Consider the following 27482-nt stretch of genomic DNA (forward strand, 5'->3'; position numbering starts at 1 on the left):
TCAGTTGCTCGCTCCATTGTTCCGGATAATGGAGTCTTAGTCATCTTGCCCATGAGGCATGGTTTGCAAGCATCAAGTGATTCATAATCAAGTGATTCCAAAAGCCCATCAGCATGGAGTTTCTTCATGCGCTTTACACCAATATGACCTAAACGGTAGTGCCACAAATAAGTTGCACTATCATTATTAACTTTGCATCTTTTGGCTTCAATATTATGAATATGTGTATCACTACAATCGAGATTCAAAAAAAATAGACCACTCATCAAGGGTGCATGACCATAAAAGATATTACTCATATAAATAGAACAACCATTATTCTCTGATTTAAATGAATAACCGTCTCGCATTAAACAAGATCCAGATATAATGTTCATGCTCAACGCTGGCACCAAATAGGTCTAAAACTAATCCCGACGGTAGATGTAGAGGTAGCGTGCCGATGGCGATCACATCGACTTTGGAACCATTTCCCACGCGCATCTTCACCTCGTCCTTAGCCAATTTTCGTTCAATCTGTAGCCCGTGTTTCGATTTGCAAATATGAGCAACAAAACCAGTATCAAATACCCAGGCGCTACTACGAGCATTAGTAAGGTACACATCAATAACATGTATATCAAATATACCTTTCACTTTGTCATCCTTCTTATCCGCCAAATACATGGGGCAGTTCCGCTTCCAGTGACCAATACCTTTGCAGTAGAAGCACTCAGTCTCAAGCTTAGGTCCAGACTTAGGCTTCTTCACTTGAGGAGCAACTTGCTTGCCGTTCTTCTTGAAGTTCCCCTTCTTCCCTCTGCCCTTTTCTTGAAACTAGTGGTCTTGTTAACCATCAACACTTGATGCTCCTTCTTGATTGCTACCTCTACAGCCTTTAGCATCGCGAAGACCTCGAGAATTGTCTTATCCATCCCTTGCATATTATAGTTCATCATGAAGCTTTTGTTGCTTGGTGGCAGTGATTGAAGAACTCTATCAATGACACTATCATCAGGAAGATTAACTCCTAGTTGAGTCAAGTGGTTGTGGTACCCAGACATTCCGAGTATATGTTCACTGACAAAACTATTCTCCTCCATTTTGCAGCTATAGAACTTATTGGAGACTTCATATCTCTCAACTCGGGCATTTGCTTGAAATATTAACTTCAACTCCTGGAACATCTCATATGCTCCATGACGTTCAAAACGTCTTTGAATTCCTGATTATAAGCCGTAAAGCATGGCACACTGAACTATTGAGTAGTCATCATCTCTGCCCTGCGAGACATTCACAACGTCCGGGGTTGCTCCTAGAGTGGGTCTTGCGCCTAGTGGTGCTTCCAGGACGTAATTCTTCTGTGCAGCAATGAGGATAATCCTCAAGTTACGGACCTAGTCCGTGTAGTTGCTACCATCATCTTTCAACTTAGCTTTCTCTAGGAATGCATTAAAATTCAAGGGAACGGTAGCATGGGCCATTGATCTACAACAACATAGACATGCAAATACTATTAGGTACTAAGTTCATGATAAATTAAAGTTCAATTAATCATATTACTTAAGAACTCCCACCTAGATAGACATCCCTCTAGTCATCTAAATGATCATGTGATCCATATCAACTAAACCATGTACGATCATCACGTGAGATGGAGTAGTTTCCAATGGTGAACATCACTATGTTGATCATATCTACTATATGATTCACGTTCGACCTTTCGGTCTCAGTGTTCCGAGGCCATATCTACATGTGCTAGGCTCGTCAAGTTTAACCCGAGTATTCTACACATGCAAAAATGGCTTGCACCCGTTGTATGTGAACGTAGAGCTTATCACACCCGATCATCACGTGGTGTCTCCGCATGACAAACTATAGCAACGGTGCATACTCAGGGAGAACACTTGTACCTTGAAATTTAGTGAGGTATCATCTTATAATGCTACCGTCGTACTAAGCAAAATAAGATGCATAAAGGATAAACATCACATGCAATCAAAATATGTGACATGATATGGCCGTTGTGATCTTGTGCCTTTGATCTCCATCTCCAAATCACCGTCATGATCTCCATCGTCACCGGCTTGACACCTTGGTCTCCATCGTAGCATCGTTGTCCTCTCGCCAACTATTGCTTCCACGACTGTCGCTGCCGCTTAGTGATAAACTAAAGCAATTACATGGCGATTGCATTTCATACAATAAAGCGACAACCATAAGGCGCCTGCCAGTTGCCGATAACTTCTACAAAACATGATCATTTCATACAACAATTTATATCTCATCACGTCTTGACGAATCACATCACAACATGCCCTGCAAAAACAAGTTAGACGTCCTCCACTTTGTTGTTGCAAGTTTTACGTGGCTGCTACGGGCTTCTAGCAAGAACCGTTCTTACCTACGCATCAAAACCACAATGATTTTTCGTCAAGTGTGTTGTTTTAACCTTCAACAAGGACCGGCCGTAGTCAAACTCGGTTCAACTAAAGTTGGAGAAATAGACACCCGCCAGCCACATGTGCGCAAAGCACGTCGGTAGAACCAGTCTCATGAACGAGGTCATGTAATGTCGGTCTAGGCCGCTTCATCCAACAATACCACCGAATCAAAGTAAGATGTTGGTGGTAAGCAGTATGCCTATTATCGCCCACAACTCTTTGTGTTCTACTCGTACATATAACATCTACGCATAGACCTGGCTCGGATACCACTGTTGCAGAATGCGGTATTTCGAAAAAAATCCTACGATCATGCAAGATCTATCTAGGAGATGCATAGCAACGAGAGGGGAGAGTGTGTCCATGTACCCTCATAGACCGAAAGCGGAAGCGTTTAGTAACGCGGTTGATGTAGTCGAACGTCTTCATCATCCAACCAATCCAAGCACCGAACGTACGACACCTCTGTCTTCGGCACACGTTCAGCATGATGACGTCCCTCGAGCTCTTGATCCAGTTGAGGCCGAGGGAGAGTTCCGTCAGAACGACGGCGTGGCGACGGTGATGATGAAGTTATCGGCGCAGGGCTACGCCAAAGCACTACGACGATATGACCGGGGTGGTAAACTATGGAGGGGCACCGCATACAGCTAAGAGATTGTCTGTTGTTCTTTAGGGTGCCCCTGCCCACGTTTATGAAGGAGGGGGGAGGAGGAGGCCGGCCATAGGGGGGCGCGTGCCATAGGGAGTCCAACTAGGATTCCCAATCCTAGTTGGAGTTCCCTTCCTTTCCAAGAGAGGGGGAGAGGGAAGGAGGAGGAAGGGAGAAGGAAAGAGGGGGGCGCCGCCCCCTCCCTAGTCCAATTTGGACTGGCCAAGGGGGGGCGGCATCCCTTGCGACCCTCCTCTCCTTTCCACTAAGGCCCATGACGGCCCACCAATTCCCGGGGGGGGGGGGGTCCGGTAACCCCCGGTACTCCGAAACTTCCCGAAACCATTCCTGTGTCCGAATGTAACCTACCAATATATGAATATTTACCTCTCGACCATTTCGAGACTCCTTGTCATGTCTGTGATCTCATCTGGGACTCTGAACAAACTTCGGTTATCAAATCACATAACTCATAATACAAATCGTCATCGAACTTAAGCGTGCGGACCCTATGGGTTCGAGAACTATGAACTATGTAGACATGACCGAGACACATCTCCGGTCAATAACCAATAGCGGAACCGGGATGCTCATATTGGCTCCTACATATTCTACGAAGATCTTTGTCATCGGTATCCTCATACCTAGTTCAATCTCGTTACCGGCAAGTCTCTTTACTCGTTCTGTAATGTAGTGATACGTCTCCGTCGTATCTACTTTTCCAAACACTTTTGCCCTTGTTTTGGACTCTAACTTGCATTATTTGAATGGAACTAACCCGGACTGATGTTGTTTTCAGTAGAATTGCCATGGTGTTATTTTTGTGCAAAAATAAAAGTTCTCGGAATGACTTGAAAATCAACGGAGATTATTTTTGGAATATATAAAAATACTGGAAGAAGAATCCACGTCAGGGGGGCCACACCCTGTCCACGAGGGTGGGGGGCACGCCTACCCCCTGGGCGCGCCCCCTGCCTCGTGGGCCCTATCGGTGTCAAAACCGGCGGATCTCGGGTAGGGGGTCCCGAACTATGCGTCTAGGCCGGATGGTAACAGGAGGCAAGGGACACGAAGTTTTACCCAGGTTCGGGCCCTCTCGATGGAGGTAAAACCCTACGTCCTGCTTAATTAATATTGATGATATGGGTAGTACAAGAGTAGATCTACCACGAGATCGGAGAGGCTAAACCCTAGAAGCTAGCCTATGGTATGATTGTTGTTGTGTATGTTGTCCTACGGACTAAAATCCTCCGGTTTATATAGACACCGGAGAGGGTTAGGGTTACACAAAGTCGGTTACAATGGTAGGAGATATGCATATCCGTATCGCCAAGCTTGCCTTCCACGCCAAGGAAAGTCCGTTCCGGACACGTGATGAAGTCTTCAATCTTGTATCTTCATAGTCCAGGAGTCCGGTTGAAGGTATAGTCCGGCCATCCGAACACCCCCTAATCCAGGACTCCCTCAGTAGCCCCTGAACCAGGCTTCAATGATGACGAGTCCGGCGCGCAGATTGTCTTTGGCATTGCAAGGCGGGTTCCTCCTCCAAGTACTTCATAGAAGATTTTGAACACAAAGATAGTGTCCGGCTCTACAAAATAAGTTTCCACATATTGCCATAGAGAGAAAAATATTTACACAAATCTAATCTGCTGACGTATTCCGTAGTGTGACACACCACGGCCAAGCCTTTATCCGAGTCGTTTCATTATCCCACCTCAGCGCGTCATGCGAGGCGGTTTCCTTGGTACGTCTTGTTAAAGCAGAGATCGTGTCCCCTTATACCGGGATTCTCATCAATACAGGCATGGGTAACCCAACCGCGCCATTGATTACGGCGCTTGGAGATAAGCGAGTTTTACCAGGCTGGTGGGGACACGTAGTTGTGTCCACCCATATAAGGGGATAAGGATCCACCTTTTCACCTATGCCTTCTTCCTCCCTTGCTTATCCATTCTTGCGCACTCGAGATCCAGCTCCCAAGTACGCACTCCCCACCTCAACCTTCTCCAGCCATGTTCGGAGCGGGAGGCAAGTGGATAGTCTCCTCCGTCACGGAGGGACACATCAAAAAACTGAGGAAGGCCGGATACTTGTCTAACGACATTGCGTACCGGCTTCCCGAAAAGGGGAAGCTCATCCCCACCCCTAGGCCCCATGAGAGGGTGGTGTTCCTCCCCCATTTCCTCCGCGTACTGGGCTTTCCTCTTCACCCATTTGTCCGGGGGATCATGTTCTACTATGGCCTGGATTTCCACGATCTGGCCCCGAACTTTGTCCTCAACATCTCGGTGTTTATCGTCCTGTGCGAGGCTTTCCTCCGCATCCGCCCCCATTTCGGCCTATGGCTCAAGACTTTCAATGTCAAGCCGAAGGTGGTGCGCGGCAACCAGGCGGAGTGCGGAGGCGCCATGGTGGGCAAGATGGCCAACGTCTTATGGCTCGAGGGCTCCTTTGTGGAGACCCTGAAGGGGTGGCAATCGGGGTGGTTTTACATCACCGAGCCGCGCGACCCCGAATGGTTCGCACCCCCTGAGTTTCGATCCGGATCCCCTACGTGGCTCACCTCCTGGAAGGATACGGGCCTGTCGTGGGGTAAAAAAGGAGAGCTGACCGGACTCCAAACATGCGTCCAAACCCTGGTGGACAAGAAGCTCAAACTTGTCAATGTAGTCCAGGTTATGCTCATCCGCCTGATCCTCCCGTGTTAACAACGGGCTTTCAACCTGTGGGAGTTCGACCCGGCGCGGCACCAAACTCTGAGCAGGCTCTTTGACACGACGTACGAAGATGCCTGGAAGGTGCTTTTCAAGGGCGCCGAGGCCCCCGCATCCGCTACCGAGGATTGCGGATTCAGTACGCAGCGTCACGCTCATGCGGTAGGCTGTTTTTTTTCCTTTTACAGGGTATCAGTTTTTCATAGTTTGACTCCATGAGGGATCTAAGCTCCCTTACCTTTGACATGATTGGCAGGTGACGTCCGGACAGATCAACTGTCCGGCTCCTTTGCCCGAAGGCCCAGCGGACGCTCGCTTGGCGAAGCTGTTGGTTCCGGCACCCTATGTGGTGCCGGAGAAGAAGGCCGCGAAAAAGGCCATGGGGACTCGAAAGAGTGCCCGGCGCCAGGAGGTGTCGGATCCATCATCCGACGGTTCCGAGGTGCATTCCTCCCATGAAGACAAGGGGGAAGAAGAAGAGACCTCTCCCCCTCTAGCGGGAGGAGAGAAGAAAAGGAAGGCCGGAGGGTCCAAGAAGGGGAAAACCCTTCCTCCGGACTACTCCACCGACGCCAACAACGGCGGAGAGGAGTGGCCGCCCAGGGCCAAGCCCCTGGCAAAATCGTAAGTATCCGAATACCAGAGTAATTCATAACATTCGTTTATTGCATAGCTTTCCCTTATGTCGAATATGTTTATGCAGCCCACCCAAAGACCGTCTCGACGCGTCGTCGAGCGGCTCACTGGACTCGTCGGATGTGAACTCGCTTCCGACGGCTTCCTCCCCCCGCCCTACGGATGACACCGAAGTGTTGTCCCAACAGGTTCCAAGCCGGGAGGAGGTGGTCCTGGAGGCGCCGCAAGGCGACCTCCCGGACTCCAGGAGTAAAGGGGATGAAACCCCCCAGGGCTCCAAGTCCGGCTCTAGGCCGGACACCGCTCCGGAACCTTCAAAGCTCCAGAGTCCGGCGGGGGACCTCCTTCCAAGAGGAGCAAGCCCACCATGCCGGTGACCCCCGTCCATCTGGAGGCGTCGGACAATCTGTTGGAGGCGCTCCAAGGCGCCTCCATCGACGAGGAGCACCGCACCATTATGAGTGCGGTGGTCCAGAAGGTTCAGTCCGCCAAGAGCGGACTGACTGAAGCTTGTACTAGCCTTCTAACAAGCTTTGAGGTAAGTAAAAAATGTGTAAATAATATTACCGCATAGACAGTAGCCCCTGATGCTCTCTTTGGCGTTCGGGAAGAAAAGCCGAATAGAGGATCAAATAAAATTCGCAGGAGTCTAACAAAAAGGAGTCAATATGCGTATGCAGGCTTCTCTGCTTGCATCCGCCGCACTGACTGCGGAAGTGGACACGCCAAAGCAGAACCTCGAGCGGTCTGAGCAAGAGCTCGGCCGTGCCAAGAAGCAGCTCGAGGACAATGAAGGTAAGAAATACCTTGTTTATATATATATATATATATAAAGGTGCAATTGCAAAAAATGACAGGATTATCATGGCTATTGTAGGGGCCACGTCTGAGGTGGCGACCCTTAAGCAAGCGCTGGTCGAGGCCGAGAAGAGGGCGGCCACGGAGCGCACCGAGCGGGAGAAGTATGATGCCGAGGTTGGCAAGGTACGGCAAGAGCTCCAGGCTCTCATGGAAAAACATGAGAGTTTGGAGCTTGACTCAAAGGTGTGAGCGTCCGAGCTCGCAGTGGCTATTGAAAATGCCAAATCTGCCAAGGCCGAATCCCAGAAGCCCCTCCAGGAGTTGGATGAGGTGAAGAATATAGCAGCGGGTAAGGCATTCTTTATGCAAAGCAAACACATAAACATGAGTTACTTGTTACTTACCCGAATCCGGAGCTCTCCAGGAGCGTTCGCAGATCTTCCCCGGAGTGTGTCCGATGCCGCCGCATTCTATCGAGCCGAGGAGGGTAGCTCGACAGAGAAGGTGTTCTGGTCTCAGTATGCTGAGGCTGGACACCCCGTGCCCCTGAGCGACCAGCTGAAGCAACTGGTCGAGCTCCACAAGGCGGCCGAACAGGCCATGAAGGGCCTCATAGTTCGGCTGTGGCCTGGAGGGGCTCTGCCTGGGAGCTATTTAGGGCTGGTGCGGTGGCTGGTGGAGGCCTGTCCAAGGCTTGAAGTCATCAAGCGCTCCATCTGCATTGAAGGTTCCCGTGGGGCCCTTGCCCGTGCTAAGGTGCACTGGGGCAAGCTGGATGCTGAGAAGCTTGTGAAGGACGGGCCACCGCCGGGGAAAGAGCATCACAAGCCCGAGAATTATTATAAGGATTGTCGGGGATATACCCCGCGGCCTAAACCGGATGGAAGTATAACCCGGCCGGACTAGGCGTTTCATTGGTAAACCGCCAGAGGATTGGCGGTTTACGTGTCTGGCGGTTTACGTGTCTGGTGGTTTACGTGTCTGGAGGTTCACTGGTATGACGATTCACGAGCCTGAAGATTCATTGGTGACCCGACGCGTATTCCAGATGCATGACAAGGCCCAAGGACCAGCAGGCCGGTTTAGGTTAATGGTGGGCCGGTTTAAGAGAAAAGGCATGAGGAACATTTATCTTACAAGGAGCTAAGACCTGGACTTGTATCCGGTTTGTATTAGAGATAGACTAGTCCTAATCCTAATAGGACTCTACATGTAACCCGCCCCTCCAACATATATAAGGAGGGGCAGGGCTCCCCAAAAGGGGACAAGTTTCACAAGTTCCACGGGTTGGACAAGTTAGGTTTAAACAATAGCTCTCGAGATAGAGCACTCTTGTAACCGTGGTCATCATCATCAATATCAATGAAGCAGGATGTAGGCTTTTACCTCCACCGTGAGGGGCCGAACCTGGGTAAAACATCGCGTCTCTCATCCCGCTCAACCCCTCTCAAGCTACCACATAGATGCGTTGGCCTCGCGACTAAGTCCTGACACTAAGGACATCTGCTGTGACAATTTCACGACAAGGATGTTCTGAAGGGTGCCTGCCTTGTGGCAGATGACTGTTCTAGGGATATAATTTTTGAGTGAAACTTGCTCTTTTTGTCCTGTGCGCTGAAAACTTGTTCATATGCACTAAGCAATGCTGTTTGGAATTTAAAATATTACCTTCTGTGCGGCTGTTTATCAATTCTGAGAGATGGCAAGTCGTCAGCTTCTGCCCCCATGCCGCTAGTGCTGGGGTGTTCGGGGATAAACCTGAGCGCTCTTTTTCCCATGTTTGGGTCCTTCGAGGGAGGCGCTCAGCCCAACGAACAAGGCAATCGGACTATAATGCGTGAACACTCTCACTTAGCCATAGAATTCTATAATTTTAAATTTCGACGAAGCCCCTGGTATTCGGAAGACCGAGTTCGGGGCGCTATCCACGCCTTGGCCGGACAGAGCCGGCTCCTCGCTCTAAGCGGCATAAGTCGTTAGGGACTCGAAAAACCTCTCGAACAGCGACCAGCTCTCGCTTCATCATGACAGTCAGTTTTAGCTTTCTCCACTGAGGTGCTCGACCCAGCTCAACTGGGGCACAATCGCAGTGGTTCTCCTAGTGCTACCTTAGCCGATATAGTGGAACGTAAGGCACCAAAACATAGGAGCCGGGCAAACCCAACTATTGACCCAAGACATGATTCGGAGCCGATGCATATAGTGCTATAAGTTCGGGGTGCCGCACTTGTTAAAGTGTTCGGACTTCTCACACCATATTGAGGGGTACTAAAGCCCCTGGAGTATTTTGGTCGTACCAAAGTGTACGGATGCAACATGTCATTAAGGACATATATTAAAAAAGAGTAATGCAAAAATAGACAAAAGCTATGCATTGTTTATTAAAGAGGGCTGCGATCAAAGCAGAACGATACAAATAATGCGATAAGCAAAAGGTTGGACTATTTAACGTGTCCATTCCAGGGGCAAGCTGCGGAATAGTATGCGAAACAGGTATACTGCTCGTGATAGAGACCACCTGGGAGTTCCATAATGCGGCGTGGCTTGTCTGCTTCCCTGGTTCTTGCATCGTTTGTTCAGCAATTGAATTGCCGAACGGGCCTTCCGAAGAGTGGAGTCCCGAAAGTAAGAGAAAATTAAAAAAAATCGGCAGCCCCTGGTGCAGTTTAAGCCGTGTTTCGGGCGTGCCGTGATGGTGCCCCCCCTGTACCATGGTATTTCTAGAGCGTAGTTATGTACGCGAAGTACTGGTATCGCATTTTTGCGAGGGCTGGGGTTGGGGCCGCATTGCTACGCCTGCTCGGGTCATGCCAGGCGGTCTTGTTGTAGGTTACTCCGGGCGCGCTTGATGGTGTCCGGTCGTTTAATGGCCGGACTAGAGAACTGCCTGGAGAGGCTGCTTTGTACTTCTGCTGCAAGGGCCGCCATGTGCTCCTCTGTTCGGAGGGAGCGTTCGGTGTTTCCATTGACCGTAATTACTCCTCGAGGGCCTGGCATTTTGAGCTTAAGGTATGCGTAGTGTGGTACCGCATTGAACTTGGCGAATGCGGTTCGCCCGAGCAGTGCGTGATAGCCACTGCGGAATGGGACTATGTCGAAGATTAACTCCTCGCTTCGGAAATTATCCAGAGATCCGAAGACCACTTCAAGTGTGACTGAGCCTGTACAGTTGGCCTCTACACCTGGTATTACGCCTTTAAAGGTCGTTTTGGTGGGCTTAATCCTCGAGGGATCTATGCCCATTTTCCGCACCGTATCCTGGTAAAGCAGGTTCAGGCTGCTGCCGCCGTCCATAAGGACTCTAGTGAGATGAAATCCGTCAATAATTGGGTCTAGAACCAATGCGGCGAATCCTCCATGACGGATGCTAGTGGGATGGTCCCTTCGATCAAAGGTGATCGGGCAGGAGGACCATGGGTTGAACTTTGGGGCGACTGGCTCTACCGCGTATAGGTCCCTTAACGCGTGCTCCCGCTCCCTTTTGGGGACGTGGGTTGCGTATATCATGTTCACCGTCCGCACTTGTGGGGGAAAACCCTTCTGTCCACTGTTGTTCGGTGGCCGGGGCTCCTCGTCGTCATCGCTATGCAGCCCCTTGTCTTCATTTTCGGCGTTTAACTTGCCTGCCTGCTTGAACACCCAACAATCCCTGTTGGTGTGATTGGCCGGCTTTTCGGGGGTGCCATGTATCTGGCACGAGCGGTCGAGTATTCAGTCCAAACTGGACGGACCCCTAGGATTCCTTTTGAATGTCTTTTTCCGCTGACCGGATTTAGAGCCTCTGAATCCGGCATTAACTGCCGTATCCTCAGCATTGTCGCCGTTAAAGCGGCGCTTCTGCTTGTTGCGACGCGACCTGCCACTACTATCCCTGGTATCCGAATTACCAGGGTTCTTGGTCATATTGTTGCTACGAGCAAGCCAGCTGTCTTCTCCCGCACAAAAGCGGGTCATGAGTGTCGTGAGTGCTACCATAGACTTCGGCTTTTCCTGTCCAAGGTGCCGGGCAAGCCACTCGTCATGGATATTGTGCTTGAAGGCTGCTAGGGCCTCAGCGTCCGGACAGTCGACTATTTGATTTTTCTTTGTTAGGAACCGTGTCCAGAATTGCCTGGCCGATTCCTCTGGCTGCTGAATTACGTGACTTAGGTCATCGGCGTCTGGGGGTCGCACATAAGTGCCCTGGAAATTGTCGAGGAATGCGGCTTCCAGGTCCTCCCAACAACTGATTGATCCTGTTGGCAAGCTGTTAAGCCAATGCCGAGCTGGTCCTTTAAGCTTGAGTGGGAGGTATTTGATGGCGTGGAAATCATCGCCGCGGGCCATGTGGATATGAAGGAGATAATCCTCGATCCATACCACAGGATCTGTTGTGCCATCATATGATTCGATATTTACGGGTTTGAAACCCTCGGGGATTTGATGATCCATTATTTCGTCTGTGAAGCATAGTGGGTGTGCGGCGCCTCTATACTAGGCTATATCACGACGTAGCTCCAATGAGCTTTGTCTACTGTGTTCAGCCCTGCCGAATTTGAAGTGGTGTTTTGTTTTCTTTCGCTAACGGAGCTCACGAAGATTTTCTTTTAAGTTTTGTGTTGTGAAGTTTTCAAGTTTTGGGTGAAGATTTGATGGATTATGGAACAAGGAGTGGCAAGAGCCTAAGCTTGGGGATGCCCATGGCACCCCTAGGTAAATCCAAGGACACCAAAAAGCCTAAGCTTGGGGATGCCCCGGAAGGCATCCCCTCTTTCGTCTTCGTTCGTCTGTAACTTTACTTGGAGCTATATTTTTATTCACCACATGATATGTGTTTTGCTTGGAGCGTCATTTTATTTTATTTTGTTTTGCTTGCTGTTTGAATAAAATACCAAGATCTGAAATTATTAAATGTTAGAGAGTCTTCACATAGTTGCATAATTATTCGACTACTCGTTGATCTTCACTTATATCTTTCGGAGTAGTTTATCATTTGCTCTAGTGATTCACTTATATCCTTTTAGAGCACGGTGGTGGTTTTATTCTATAGAAATAATTGATCTCTCATGCTTCACTTATATTATTTTGAGAGTCCTTTAGAACAACTTGGCAATAATTAAAACTTTCATATAAGTGCATTGAATACTAAGAGAAGTTTGATACTTGATGATTGTTTTGAGATATGGAGATGGTGATATTAGAGTCATGCTAGTTGAGTAGTTGTGAATTTGAGAAATACTTGTGTTGAAGCTTGTGATTCCCGTAGCATGCACGTATGGTGAACTGTTATGTGATGAAGTCGGAGCATGAATTATTTACTGATTGTCTTCCTTATGAGTGGCAGTCGGGGACGAGCGATGGTATTTTCCTACTAATCTATCCCCCTAGGAGCATTGATACGTCTCCAACGTATCTATAATTTGTGATTGCTCCATGCTATATTATCTACTGTTTTGGACTATATTGGGATTTATTTTCCTCTTTTATATTATTTTTGGGACTAACCTATTAACCGGAGGCCCAACCCAGAATTGCTATTTTTTTGCCTATTTCAATGTTTCGAAGAAAAGGAAAATCAAACGGAGTCCAATTGACCTGAAACTTCACGGAACTCATTTTTGGAAGGAAAGAAGCCCAGAAGACTTGGAGTGCACGTTGGGGGATCTACGAAGAGGTCACGAGGCAGAGGGGCGCGCCCACCCCCTGGGCGCGCCCTCCACCCTCGTGAGCCCCTCGTGCCCCCCCTGACGTACTTCTTCCGCCTATATATCTCCAAATACCTTAAAAACATCCGGGAGCACAATAGATCGGGAGTTCCGCTGCCAGAAGCCTCTGTAGCCACCGAAAACCAATCTAGACCCGTTCCGGCACCCTGCCGGAGGGGGCAATCCTTCTCCGGTGGCCATCTTCATCATCTCGGTGCTCTCCATGACGAGGAGGGAGTAGTTCTCCCTCGGGGCTGAGGGTATGTACCAGTAGCTATGTGTTTGATCTCTCTCTCTCTCGTGTTCTTGATTTGGCACGATCTTGATGTATCGCGAGCTTTGCTATTATAGTTGGATCTTATGTTTCTCCTCCCCCTCTTCTCTCTTGTAATGAATTGAGTTTCCCCTTTGAAGTAATCTTATCGGATTGAGTCTTTAAAGATTTGAGAACACTTGATGTATGTCTTATCGTGGATATCTGTGGTGACAATGGGATATCACGTGCTTCACTTGATATATGTTTTGGTGATCAACTTGCGGGTTCCGCCCATGAACCTATGCATAGGGGTTGGCACACGTTTTTGTCGTGATTCTCCGGTAGAAACTTTGGGGCACTCTTTAAGGTCCTTTGTGTTGGTTGAATAGATGAATCTGAGATTGTGTGACGCATATCGTATAATCATACCAACGGATACTTGAGGTGACATTGGAATATCTAGGTGACATTAGGGTTTTGGTTGATTTGTGTCTTAAGGTGTTATTCTAGTACGAACTCTAGGGCTGTTTGTGACACTTATAGGAATAGCCCAACGGATTGATTGGAAAGAATAACTTTGAGGTGGTTTCGTCCCCTACCATAATCTCTTCGTTCGTTCTCCGCTATTAGTGACTTTGGAGTGACTCTTTGTTGCATGTTGAGGGATAGTTATGTGATCCAATTATGTTAGTATTGTTGAGGGAACTTACACTAGCGAAAGTATGAACCCTAGGACTTGTTTCCTAGCATTGCAATACCGTTTACACTCACTTTTATCATTAGTTACCTTGCTGTTTTTATAATTTCAGATTAAAAATACCTTTATCTACTATCCATATTGCACTTGTATCACCATCTCTTCGCTGAACTAGTGCACCCATACAATTTACCATTGTATTGGGTGTGTTGGGGACACAAGAGACTCTTTGTTATTTGGTTGGAGGGTTGCTTGAGAGAGACCATCTTCATCCTACGCCTCCTACGGGTTGATAAACCTTAGGTTATCCACTTGAGGGAAAATTGCTACTGTCCTACAAACCTATGCACTTGGAGGTCCAACAACGTCTACAAGAAGAAGGTCGTGTAGTAGATATCAAGCTCTTTTCTGGTGCCGATGCCGGGGAGGTTAGCGCTTGAAGGTATATCTTTAGATCTTGCAATCGAGTCTTTTAGTTTCTTGTTTTATCACTAGTTTAGTTTATAAAAGAAAATTACAAAAAAATGGAATTAAGTTTGCCTCATACGCTTTATCTTTTTAATATCTTTCGTGAGTATGATGGAAAGGATAATTGTGCTCAAGTGCTAGAAGAAGAAACTATAAAATGTTTGGCACTAAATATTTGAATGATGAGCATGTTTGCAATGTTGTTAGTATGAATTCCTTGAATATCCATGATGCTAATGATATGCAAAGCCACAAGCTTGGGGAAGCTATGTTTGATGAAGATGATATTTTTTGTCCCCCAAGCTTTGATGGGCAAATTTACTATGATGAAAGCATGCCTCCTATCTATGATGATTATTGTGATGACACGTATGCTTTAAAGAATAATGATAATCATGAAACTTTTCATCTTGATCTTAATTTTCAATCACATGATAGTTATTTTGTTGAGTTTGCTCCCACTATTATTCATGAGAAGAAATTTGCTTATGTGGAGAGTAGTAAATTTTCTATGCTTGTAGATCATGAAAATAATGCTTTAGGTGCTAGTTATATTTTTGGATTCATTCATGATGCTACTGAAAATTATTATGAGGGAGGAATATATGCTTGTAGTAACTGCAATAATATCAAGTTTCCTCTCTATGTGCTTAAAGTTTTGAAGTTATGCTTGTTTTACCTTCCTATGCAAGTTGATTCTTGTTCCCACAAGTTGTTTGCTCACAAAATCCCTATGCATAGGAAGTGGTCTAGACTTAAATTTTCTAGTCATATTCTTCATGATGCTCTCTTTATGTTACAATTCTTATCTACTATATGAGCATCATTGAAATCATCATGCCTAGCTAGGGGCGTTAAACGATAGCGCTTGTTGGAAGGCAACCCAATTTTATTTTTGTTCCTTGCTTTTTGCTCCTGTTTAGTAATAAATAATTCATCTAGCCTCTTCTTAGATGTGGTTTTATGCTTTTAATTAGTGTTTGTGCCAAGTAGAACCGTTGGGAAGACTTGGGGAAAGTCTTGTTGATCATGCTGTAAAAAACAGAAACTTTAGCGCTCACAAGAATTGCTGCCATTTTTATTTGGAAAGTGATATTTAGTTAATTATTTTTTCAGATGATTAATAGATAAATTCCTCAGGTCCATCAATTTATTTGAGAATTTTATGAGTTACATAAGTATACGTTTGATACAGATTACTACAGACTGTTCTGTTTTTGACAGATTCTGTTTTCATTGTGTTGTTTGCTTATTTTGATGAATCTATGGCTAGTAAAATAGTTTATAAACCATAGAGAAGTTGGAATACAGTAGGTTTAACACCAATATAAATAAAGAATGAGTTCATTACAGTACCTTGAATTGGTGATTTATTTTCTTATACTAACGGAGCTCACGAGTTTTCTACTTTAAGTTTTGTGTCGTGAAGTTTTCAAGTTTTGGGTAACGATTCGATGGAGTATGGAATAAGGAGTGGAAAGAGCCAAAGCTTGGGGATTACCAAGGCACCCCAAGGTAATATTCAAGGATATCCAAGAGCCTAAGCTTGGAGATGCCCCGGAAGGCATCCCCTCTTTCGTCTTCGTTCATCCGTAACTTTACTTGGAGCTATATTTTTATTCGCCACATGATATGTGTTTTGCTTGGATCGTCAATTTATTTTGTTAGGATTTTCTTGCTGTTATTTAGAATAATTTTTTTCATCTTTTAAAAGTGGCATTGATAGTTGAGGGAGTCCTGGATTAGGGGGTCTCTGGACAGCCAGATTATATTCTTTGGTCGGACTGTTGGACTATGAAGATACAAGATTGAAGACTTCGTCTCGTGTCCGGGTGGGACTCTACTTGGCATGGAAGGCAAGCTAGGAAATACGGATATGCATATCTCCTCGTTTGTAACCGACCTTGTGCAACCCTAGCCCCCTCCGGTGTCTATATAAACCGGAGGGTTTTAGTCCGTAGGACAACGTACAATCATACCATAGGCTAGCTTCTAGGGTTTAGCCTCTCCGATCTCGTGGTAGATCTACTCTTGTTCTACCCATATCATCAATATTAATCAAGAAGGACGTAGGGTTTTACCTCCATCAAGAGGGCCCGAACCTGGGTAAAACATTGTGTCCCCTGCCTCCTGTTACCATCCGGCCTAGACGCACAGTTCGGGACCCCCTACCCGAGATCCGCTGGTTTTGACACCGACATTGGTGCTTTAATTGAGAGTTCCGTTGTGCCGTCGCCATCAGGAAGGATGCCTCATCCCGTATTTAAAGACGACACTGTTGCTAAGGGAGCTTTGGCTGTCGGCCAAACTCTCTGGCTAGGTGGTTTTCTTACGACCACCTGTTCGGCCGCTGCACTGACGATGACTTCTCGGGTCATCAAAAGCATTCTTCACGTCAACTCAGAACTCGCCGAGCAGTTAGATCCAATGGAGCTCTCTTCCCTAAACGAGCTCTTGGATCGCATCGCCGCCCTGGGAGTCGCTACAGACTACGATCAGATTGGGCCTAAACCCGATCTAAGAGAGATCAACTCTCCCCAGGTCACCCATCACGTTGAAGTGGTGGAGGAACAATGCGGCAACCCTTCATCTATCTTAAGGACTAGCTATGTCCGGATTCCCGATCCCTCCAAGCCGGATACCTGCTGAGGGGAGGACGTCACTCAAGACCTAAACCTAGAGTCAGGCAACGGACTAGATTCATTGGAAAACCTCCAAGAATCCAAACTTCTGAGTTCGGAAACTCCTTGGCCCCCCAAGTCTCAGATTGGGTGAGGTTTCGGATTCAATTCCACCCACCCACCCAAACATAAGCAATCTATCCCAAATTAGGCAAGAGCCCGAAGAAACAGTACACCATTACTGGGCCAGATTCCTCCTGGTCATGAACAGGATAAAGGACTGGCACGAGGAAGATGCAATTTCATTCTTCTGCAATAGTTGCACGGACAAGGGAATCCTCAATGCCATAAGTCGCCGCGAAATTACACGCTTTTCTGACTTGGCGTCCATAGTACGAAAGTACTGTGCGATGGAAAGCGCCTAGAAAACCAAAATAAAATTTTGGGATAATCCGGCCCTGAATACAAACCCAGTCTGAAATAAAAGGGTGCATTATCGCCAGACACCCGGGTTAAACACCAAAAAGCAAAAACCCTCTACAGGGCATGGAACCGTACTGGAGGGATGGCTCAATGGACCCTGTAAAATTCACAGTGCAGAGGGCGCCATACCAACTCATAGCCTTAGAGCATGTTGGATACTCCGGCAGGTGGCCAAAAGTGGCGAAGATCTTCTAACCCCAGAAGCCACAGAGCACCAGCCTAGGGATACCAGTACGGTATTAACAGTCTTCGAGACTTTCGCATCAAATAATATGCGAAAACGAACACTCCGCAGCCTTGCCGAGGTCTACCACGTGGCAACAATAAACCCATGGAGTGACACGGCTATTACTTTTAATGCCAGTGACGAACCTAAATTCCGAACAGCCCGAGCACTAGCCGCATTGGTCCTCAGTCCAATAATGGACGGCTTTCGACTCACCAAGGTACTCATGGACGATGGCAGTGGATTAAACCTCATTTATGAGGAAACCCTTTGAAAAATGGAAATAGACTGGAACTGCATCGAGCGAAGCAGCACAACCTTTAGAGGAATAATCCCCAGTCAGGAAGCGCGCTGTACAGGAAAAATCACACTAGATGTGGTGTTCGGCATGCCGGATAATTACAGGTCCGAAGAGGTCACGTTGCAAGTGGCCCAATTTAGTAGCGGATACCACACTCTATTAGGGCGGGAGGCGTTTACAATCTTCCAAGACATACCCCATTACGGGTACATGAAGCTCGAAATGCCCGGCCCCAACGGATTCATCACTCTTTCTAGTGATCCGGACATAGCACTCCGCGCCGAAAATAAGACAGCCTCACTGGCCCTCGAGGCACTATCTGAAGCCCTAGCGGCCGAGGAACTGACTGCGCTGCACTCCACGGTGAACAGGGATGACGTGATACTCGATAAAAGATCCAAGTCCACCTCCTTTAAACCGGTGGACGAAATAGTCAAATTCCAAGTCCATCCAACAGACCCTACAAAAACAGCGTCCATCGGGGCACAATTAAACCCTGATGTCGACGCTGCACTACGAGAGTTCCTACGTGAGAACTGGGACATTTTTTCCTGGCACCCTTCAGACATGCCGGGAATCCCACGCAGGCTGGCCAAGCACAGCCTAAATTTCCTAAAAGGATTCAAGCCAGTCAAGCAGGCTCTTAGGCGTTCCTCCGAACCTAAGAGACAAGCCATGGGAGAGGAACTAGCCAAGCTATTGGAGGCCGGATTCATCAGAGACATAAAACATCCAGACTGGCTAGCAAACCTGGTGATGGTACCAAAGAAGGACAAATCCTGGCGCTTGTGCGTCGATTTTAAGGACCTCAACAAGGCCTGCCCAAAGGATCCCTTCCCCCTCCCCCGCATCGATCAAATCATCGATGCTACCGCAGGACATGATTCATTGTGTTTCCTCGACGCATACTCTGGCTACCATCAAATTAAGATGGTAGAGCCAGACCAAGCTGCAACAGCATTCATCACACCGTACGGCCCATTCTGCTTCAACACAATGCCCTTCGGGCTCAAAAACGCCGGCGCAACATATCAGCGCATGATTCAGACATGTCTGGCAAACCAGATCGGTAAAACAGTGGAGGCATACGTAGATGACATGGTCGTCAAAACCAAGCATGTCGAATCTCTAGTAGACGACTTGAGGCTCACATTCGATAACCTCCGAACATACGACATCAAGCTCAACCCAGAAAAATGCGTTTTCGGCGTACTAGCTGGAAAGCTCTTGGGCTTCATTGTATCCGGTAGAGGAATTGAAGCAAATCCAGCCAAGATCCAAGCTCTGTCACAATTGGACATCCCAAAGGACCTCAAACAAATACAAAAATTGACCGGATGCGTGGCGGCTCTAAGCCGCTTTATCTCCCGCTTGGGAGAAAAGGCATTACCCCTTTATCGCCTCCTCCGGCGCACCGAACACTTCGAGTGGACGGATGCCGCCACGGCCGGACTCGACGAAATAAAAGCCATATTGGCAACAAACCCAGTCCTGGCCGCGCCAAACATTGGCGAACCAATGCTATTATACATTGCGGCAACTCATCAAGTTGTAAGCGCAGTGCTCGTCGTCGAACGAGAAACAGACGGACACAAATTCCCCCTTCAAAACCGGTTTACTATGTGTCCACTGTCCTTACTCCATGCAAGTCACGGTACCCGCATTATCAAAAGATAGCGTATGTGGTATTTATGGCATCCCGGAAGCTGCGACACTACTTTCAAGACTGCTTGATAACGGTAGCCTTGGAAGTACCACTTAACGATATTATGAACAACCGTGACGCGACGGGCCGGATTGCCAAATGGGCCATTGAGCTCCTCCCGTTCGACATAACTTACAAGCCACGGCGAGCTATTAAGTCGCAAGTTTTGGCCGACTTCGTCGCTGAATGGACGGAAGCCGAACTCCCTAAAGAGTACGGCACATATTCCAACTGGATCATGCACTTCGACGGCTCCAAAATGTTGGCTGGTCTGGGGGCTGGCATCGTTTTGACGTCCCGAATAGGAGATACAGTTCAATACGTACTCCAGATAATGTACACGGACTCCAACAACGCAGCCGAATATGAGGCCCTTCTACATAGTCTCCGGATGGCAGTATCCATGGGCATTCAACGCCTAGAGGTGCGCGGGGATTTGAACCTCGCGATATCCCAAATAAATGGAGACTTTGATGCCAAGGATCCGAAAATGGCAGCTTATCGCAACACCGTCCTAAAAATGTCAGCTCGGTTCGAGGGGCTTGAATTTCACCATATAGCCCGGGAAAACAATCAGGCAGCAGACGTCCTCGCACGCATCGGCGCAAAATGCGATGCCGTCCCTCCCAACATCTTCTTGGAGAGGCTGTTCAAGCCATTCGTAGTATGGGAAGGGGAACCCGGAAATAACAGCTCAGACCCAACCGCACTGCCCGACACCGAACATTCTGACATAATTGGAGGCTCTGCCAACGAAATAACATCTTCAGCCCACATAATGGCAGTCATCACCTCGTGGACAGAACCATTCCTAGCCTACCTAACTAAGCAGGAACTTCTCGCGGACCAAAACGAGGCACGCTGCATAGTGCGGCGATCTCAAGCCTATAAAGTCCATGAGGGAGAGCTTTATAAGAAAAGCACCACCTGAGTCCTTCAAAGGTGCATCTCCGAAGAGGAAGGGCGGAATCTTCTGGCTGAAATTCATGCCGGACTCGGCGGTCACCACACGGCAGCCCGGGCCCTTGTAAGCAAGGCTTTCCGTACAGGCTTCTATTGGCCGACGGCCCGGGCAGACGCTCAGGACTTAGTCCAACAATGCGTTGGTTGCCAGCTTTTTGCTAACCAAAGCCATATGCCACCCACCGCCCTCCAAACTATCCCCATCACCTAGCCCTTCGCGGTCTGGGGGCTTGACATGGTTGGACCCCTTAAAGGAGGAACCCACAAGCAAAATACTTACTGGTCATGGTGGATAAGTTCACCAAATGGATAGAAGCCAAGCCTGTTAAGACGGCCGAATCCGGACCGGTGATAGACTTCATATCCGGGGTCGTACACCATTACGGCGTCCCCCACAGCATCATCACTGATAATGGCACGAACTTTACGGCCGACGAGGTAATACTCTGGTGCAAAAACATGGGCATCAAGCTTGATTATGCTTCAGTCTATCACACACAAACTAACGGTCAGGTCGAGCGAGCAAATGGTCTTATCATGAGCGGCATCAAACCCATATTAGTGCGGTCCCTCAAGGAATCTAACACGCATTGGGTAGAGGAGCTCGACTCCGCACTCTGGGGGCTGCAGACCACACCAAATCGCACTACCAGATAGACACCATTCTTTATGGTATACGGCGCAGAGGCAGTTCTGCCCTGCGACATTATTCATGACTTACCTCGAGTGCGCATGTACGAAGAAAGAGAAGTCGAGCTCGATCGGCAGGACAGTTTGGACGCCTTGGAGGAGGAGCGTGACGTGGCAAAAGCCCGTTCCGCATTCTATCAACAGCAGGCTCGAAGATACCAAAGCAGAGAGGTACGGGCCAAAACTTACAATGTTGGCGAGTTAGTTCTACGCCTGCTGGATAAGAAAAAGGACAAACTCAAGCCCAAATGGGAAGGTCCCTTCATCATTGACCAAGTCCTGACTGGTGGAGCGTACCGTTTGCGGGATGCATCAGATAATCGACTCGAGCCGAACCCATGGAACGCAGCCCGACTCCGAAGATTCTACGCCTAACGCCGGACTCTGTGTTCGTCTCCTTCCTCTGTCCATTTTTTATACACTATCTGTCTTATATTTTTCTCCTTCTCCTTTTCTTTTCTCTCATAGCCTTTAGGGGCCCATTCGTGCCTTGTTTGCACGCAACTGACGCGCTATCCGCGCTCATTATACCTGGGGGCTTCTTTAACAAAAGCTTATTCATACGGGCTTTATGCCCAACACATGTCTTATCCTTCCGCATGTACCCTTTATTCACCATTATATGCATCGATATGACCTAAGTTTTGGCCAAGCTGGGTTGCCTGGCTCTTGTATTTATGCCCTACGTTCCCGTTAATTCGGCTAGGGCATAAGGGGAGCACCTCTGCGATTGTTACCGCCGGTCAGCCGGATGTGTACCTCAGACTGGGTGAAGCCGAAAGCTAGCGTTCTTAAGGGAATATTCGGTCGGTGAACTAAAGATGATTTTTCACTTATTTACTTATGCGCCCCCAAATGTTTTTTCTGCGTCTCTTCTCGCAGTCCGGACATGCACTTTAGGCCATGCCTCCCAGGGAAAGGAACCCCTAACGGAACTATTCTCCCTGGAAGATGTTTCTTACTAACCATGTAATATAACATAACTAGTTGGGCACTTGTCTGTTCAAGCACTAATGACCCCTATGCCTGGTCTCCCTGCATGCCTCGGTTCTTACATAACCGAGAGGGTATTCAGATACACTCCGGACCATCGGGTCCCGAGGTTGAAGCGAAAAGGTCCGCCATGACAAACGATCTACAATCCGGCTAGAAGGCATTATACATGTCACTTTAAATTACATAGTCAATTTGACTGGTTGAATTCCTCTTCAATACCATCCAATAGGCTGTCTAGTCTACAGTCCTGTTGGGAATACTTTGCAGCCAATTCTACTTGGCCGTACACTAAGCTCACAGGGATCTCCTTCCCATCGGGCCCCACAGGTCCGACCTCGGCCATGTGGTTTCGGTCAGCCTTCGTGTACCGCGTCTTCACCATTTCCCAGGCTTCCCTGGCGCCCTGACGACAGGCCGATATCTTCCATAATCGGAAGCGCCGCCGCGCTCCCTTCAGCTTCTCTGCAAGCTCTCCAAGGCCTTCGGGCATGGAGACGGATGGCCACAAGGCCTGGGCGACGCCTTGCATCACCTGCCGAACTCGCCGGGCATTTCCTCTGCAGGACGACCTATTAGCATACCTATAGACATAACTCTGTCAGCCAACTTCCTCGCCGAACTCTTTTTCAAAGTTCGTCCAAGCAGTTACTAAATATGCCGCGTCGAAGCCGCCGATTCTCCTTAACGGAGTCCGACAGTTGGGCACGAACATCCTTTAGTTCCACGCCCAGCTTGGTGTTGGCATCTAGGAGATCATTCTTCTCCTGCCTCACCCTCGTAAGCACGCTCTCAACGGCCTTCAGCTGGCGTAGAAGCTGGTTCTTATCCGGATTTACTCCAGCGTCATCTGCAATTTTATCGTCAGATCTGCATATACTCCGCACTTTATATGATACTTATCATTCGAAGGATATATTACCAGAGGGGGTCTCTTTGGGCTCCCCTGCTGTGGCCAGTGCGGCCTGAAGTTGGGCTTTGCACTCTTCCAGCTCCTGGGATAGTTGGGTATTCTTTTCTGTAAGAACCTGCATAACAAATGATCCTTAAATCAGTTATTCTAACTGTTTCAAGTCTCAGGGGCTACTGATATATATATATAATCACCAAATTTTCTCACCCGTATGTCTTTTACATACTACTCCGAGGCTCTGGCTAGACCATTTTGAGCGGCACGGAGGTACGCATCTCCCGAGTTGAAGGCATCCAATGCCTCTTGGGAGAAACAAGCGTCACGAAGAACAGTCCGGCGACGCCTGTGGTTCATGGCACTTTCCACCTCAGAATTGGTGGCGGACAGTCTATCCGCATCCTCTGTCGGAGGAGCGCCCGGCGCATGCATCGTATTCGTTCCCGCCTCCGAATCCGGCCTTGGATCCTGGCTGGTGGAGGCGCGATTAGTAGCCTCTCCGGGTATAGTCCGGCGAGCGCTCTTTTTCCTAAAAAGAGGGCATGGGCGTTAGTATGCCTTTGAGAATAATGTCTTGGAATAAAGATGGCGCGCCGTACTGCTGCGCCGGTGTCTCAATCCGGACTGCGTGTCTTTTCAGCCTGCCTGGCCTCGTGGCCCCTTGTTGGCTAGTCGCCGCAGGCTCGGCCTTCCGCCTCGAGGACCTCCCCTGCAAAACACGGTTGTTATACGGTAATCAAAAACACGCAAGGACGGATCCCTTTTCAAAGTACTGGGACTTCGGTCTAAGTTACCTGTGAGGCTGGAAGTAGCCCAGGGTAATCGGCCGTAATGGCCACCAAGGCGTTGTCATTGCTCAATTGGTGAAATACCCCATCGATCAGCTCCACAGATATGTCTGGATCCTCTTGGGAGGCCGGGTCAAGGGACCGTTCCGAGTCCTTGGGTTGTGGAGGGGGGTTGTTTATCTCCCTTACAGCCTGGCGTAGCTCCTGCGTTGAAATCGCTAGACTGAATACTTAACTATGGGAATATGAAATGGATGGGCGAGAAAAAGTCTCCGCTTACCCAGCTCAGAGGATTGTACTTAGAAAATCCGCCCTGCGGGTTGACCCGGAGGAATTCCTCCTCTTCTCCCTTGTACAAAGCGGATAAGATCTTTATTAGATCAGCAACCGATTCCGGCCCTTTACGGCCGTAGCGGGTGGCGTCATCCTCCCCGTTGAAATCCCACATGGGGTGGCCTCTATACTGAAGCGGCTGCACCCCCCGCATAATACATGTGGCCATGACCTCGATCATGGTCAATCCGGATCGAGCTAACAAACTTATCCGGCTCATCGGGTAAAGAACGTCCCTGTCATCTTCCTCCAGGGGGCTCCATGGACGCCAACTCCGGCGCTTCTTCAAAGGAGCGTTGTCGAACTCAGGGAGGCCGATTCGAATAGGGTCCGGGAGGGGGACGTCTTCTATATAAAACCATTCTGAAGGCCAGTCTTCAGACGTCTTGTTTGGGGTTCCGGATAGATATCCGGTCCTGGCAATACGCCACACTTCAGCTCCGCCCACTTGATATATTGACCCCTTCTGAGAACGGGGCACAAGGCAGAACAGATTCTTCCACAACGTGAAATGAGCCTCACAGCCCACAAACAGCCCGCAAAGGGCTACGAAGCCCGCGATATGCAATATGGAGGCAGGCGTAAGGTTGTGCAACTGGAGGCCGTAGAACTCCAGGAGCCCCCGGAGAAAAGGATGAATTGGAAATCCGAGCCCTCTTACCAAATGAGGGACAAGGCATACCCGCTCTCCCTTGGAGGGATTGGGAAGGCTCTCCACTTGCTCTCCGCCATTATAGGTGGCGAGCCCGGCTCGAACTGGGACCATGTACACTGGGGGAAGAAATCCCTTGGTCTGAAGCATCACTAATTTGCTGTGCGGGACGGAACATCTCTCCCAATCTTCGGGCTTGGGGCTAGGGGATCGAGAGGAGGAGCTGCATCAACTGGCCATGATGGAATGGATCTCTGTCGGATGCGCTCCGATGAAGGCTCGCCAAGGGAGGATGGTGTGATTTGGATCTGAATCCTCATCTTTTAAATAGGCAGCTCATTCACACAGCTAGGGGGTAAATGTAAAAACACCCTGGCTCTTCACATTCGCTCGACACGTGGAAAGTGGCCATTATTGGGCGTGGAAGCCAAGGAGCGCAACATTCACAAGAGGCCGGACACTATTTCAACAGGTACACGGAATTTGGAGAGGAACCCGCCTTGCAATGCCGAAGACAATCTGCGCACCGGACTCATCGTCATTGAAGCCTGGTTCGGGGGCTACTGAGGGAGTCCTGGATTAGGGGGTCCCCGGACAGCCGGATTATATTCTTTGGCCAAACTGTTGGACTATGAAGATACAAGATTGAAGACTTCGTCTCGTGTCTGGGTGGGACTCTACTTGGCGTGGAAGGCAAGCTAGACAATACGGATATGCATATCTCCTCCTTTGTAACTGACCTTGTGTAACCCTAGCCCCCTCCGGTGTCTATATAAACCGGAGGGTTTTAGTCCGTAGGACAACGTACAATAATACCATAGGCTAGCTTCTAGGGTTTAGCCTCTCCGATCTCGTGGTAGATCTACTCTTGTACTACCCATATCATCAATATTAATCAAGCAGGACGTAGGGTTTTACCTCCATCAAGAGGGCCCGAACCTGGGTAAAACATCGTGTCCCCTGCCTCCTGTTACTATCCGCCTTGGACGCACAGTTCGGGACCCCCTACCCGAGATCCACCGGTTTTGACACCGACATTGGTTCTTTCATTGAGAGTTCCGCTGTGTGTTCGGCAAAAGGTTGATGGCTCGCCTGCAGATCAACTGCGACTTCGGCATCTTCGTCACCAGCTCGACTGGTCACCTTGGTTCGACCAAGGACTGCGCCCTACCTCCGATCATCATGTTCGGATGAGGGCCTTTATAAACATCAACTCCGATCTCTATCAAGATCATGGAGCAATCATCCAGGGAGCCCGGGGGCTCAACGTCAACATTGCCCTCGGGGGACCGTGCTGTTTTTCTGGACAACAAACTTGTGTCCGACGCCACCGCCTCTTCAAGTGTCTTTTTAACGATTGCTTCGGTGGAATTGTGCGGAATTGAGTCTACAACAACCCTGGAAAATTTCGTCGAGTTCCGATGGAGGAATCTCTGGCAATCCACGATATACCGGAGCCCTGTCAAATCTGGACGGGAATCTGGACGATTTTAGGGCATGGTGTCCATCTTCTAGCTCGGACGTCCTTTGGAAAATCCAACCGTTGATCGGCTGCGGAATTCCTATATCTACCACCTCTCAAAATTTCAGCTCGATCCGACCGTCCAAACTTCGGGAACCTTCCGATTAGTGCATCACTTTTCGGATATGTTTTCTGCGCGAAAACGAATCCGACCCGAGTTCGTCTTTTTTATGAACGGGATTTCGGACATCCCTTTTGAAGGAAGTTTTGTATGAGGTATTGTGTTTTGTTCCCGAACACATCCCACCAACTTTAAGATCTTTCGAACATGATCTTCAAACATCATGGTGGTGTCAAACCAGTCCGGCAATATTGCTACACGGCTGCCGACCTGCGCTAGACACGTCGTCACTTTGTTGAGCCGAGCTCAACTTCTTCGGATCATCATCTCAGCAAGCCGAACAAGAGTCCGGGATCGCGAAGAAAAAATCATCACCAACATCACCGCCCCACGGATTACACGGAGCGGGCATACCGGCATCGCCGCACGATCATTTCATCAAGCCAGCATCGACCACGTCACGACCTGCATTGGCAGGGCCGCACTAGTGCTTCTTCAAGCTGGTGTCAATCACGCCGACCTATTTCGACATCTCGGCTGGACCGGGGGCTTCGCCATCTCTTCATCAACCTACTCCGGAGACTTCGGCGTCACTAGCCGACCAGCTCTGTCACGTTAGCTGGACCAAGGACTTTGCCTCGGCGAGCCAACCTTTGCCAGCATCGCCGTGCCGTCGCTTTATCGCCCATCAGGCAATGGGTGTGCGGATCGAGTCCCAATTTTGGGAATCACCTTTCTTCGGATTGCTACAACAAATGAACCAGGTGTTATTAATCCTAGTATTTTTTGCTTGTTTGGGTTCATTTTTCCCAAGGAATTATTACTCTGATTTGTCCATCATATGTACGCAGGTCTATCAAATGGTGGCCGCATTAACGACGATCGCATGGTGGTTCGGTC

The sequence above is a fragment of the Triticum urartu genome, chromosome 4 (assembly GCF_003073215.2).
Source record: "Triticum urartu cultivar G1812 chromosome 4, Tu2.1, whole genome shotgun sequence".
NCBI lineage: Eukaryota > Viridiplantae > Streptophyta > Magnoliopsida > Poales > Poaceae > Triticum > Triticum urartu.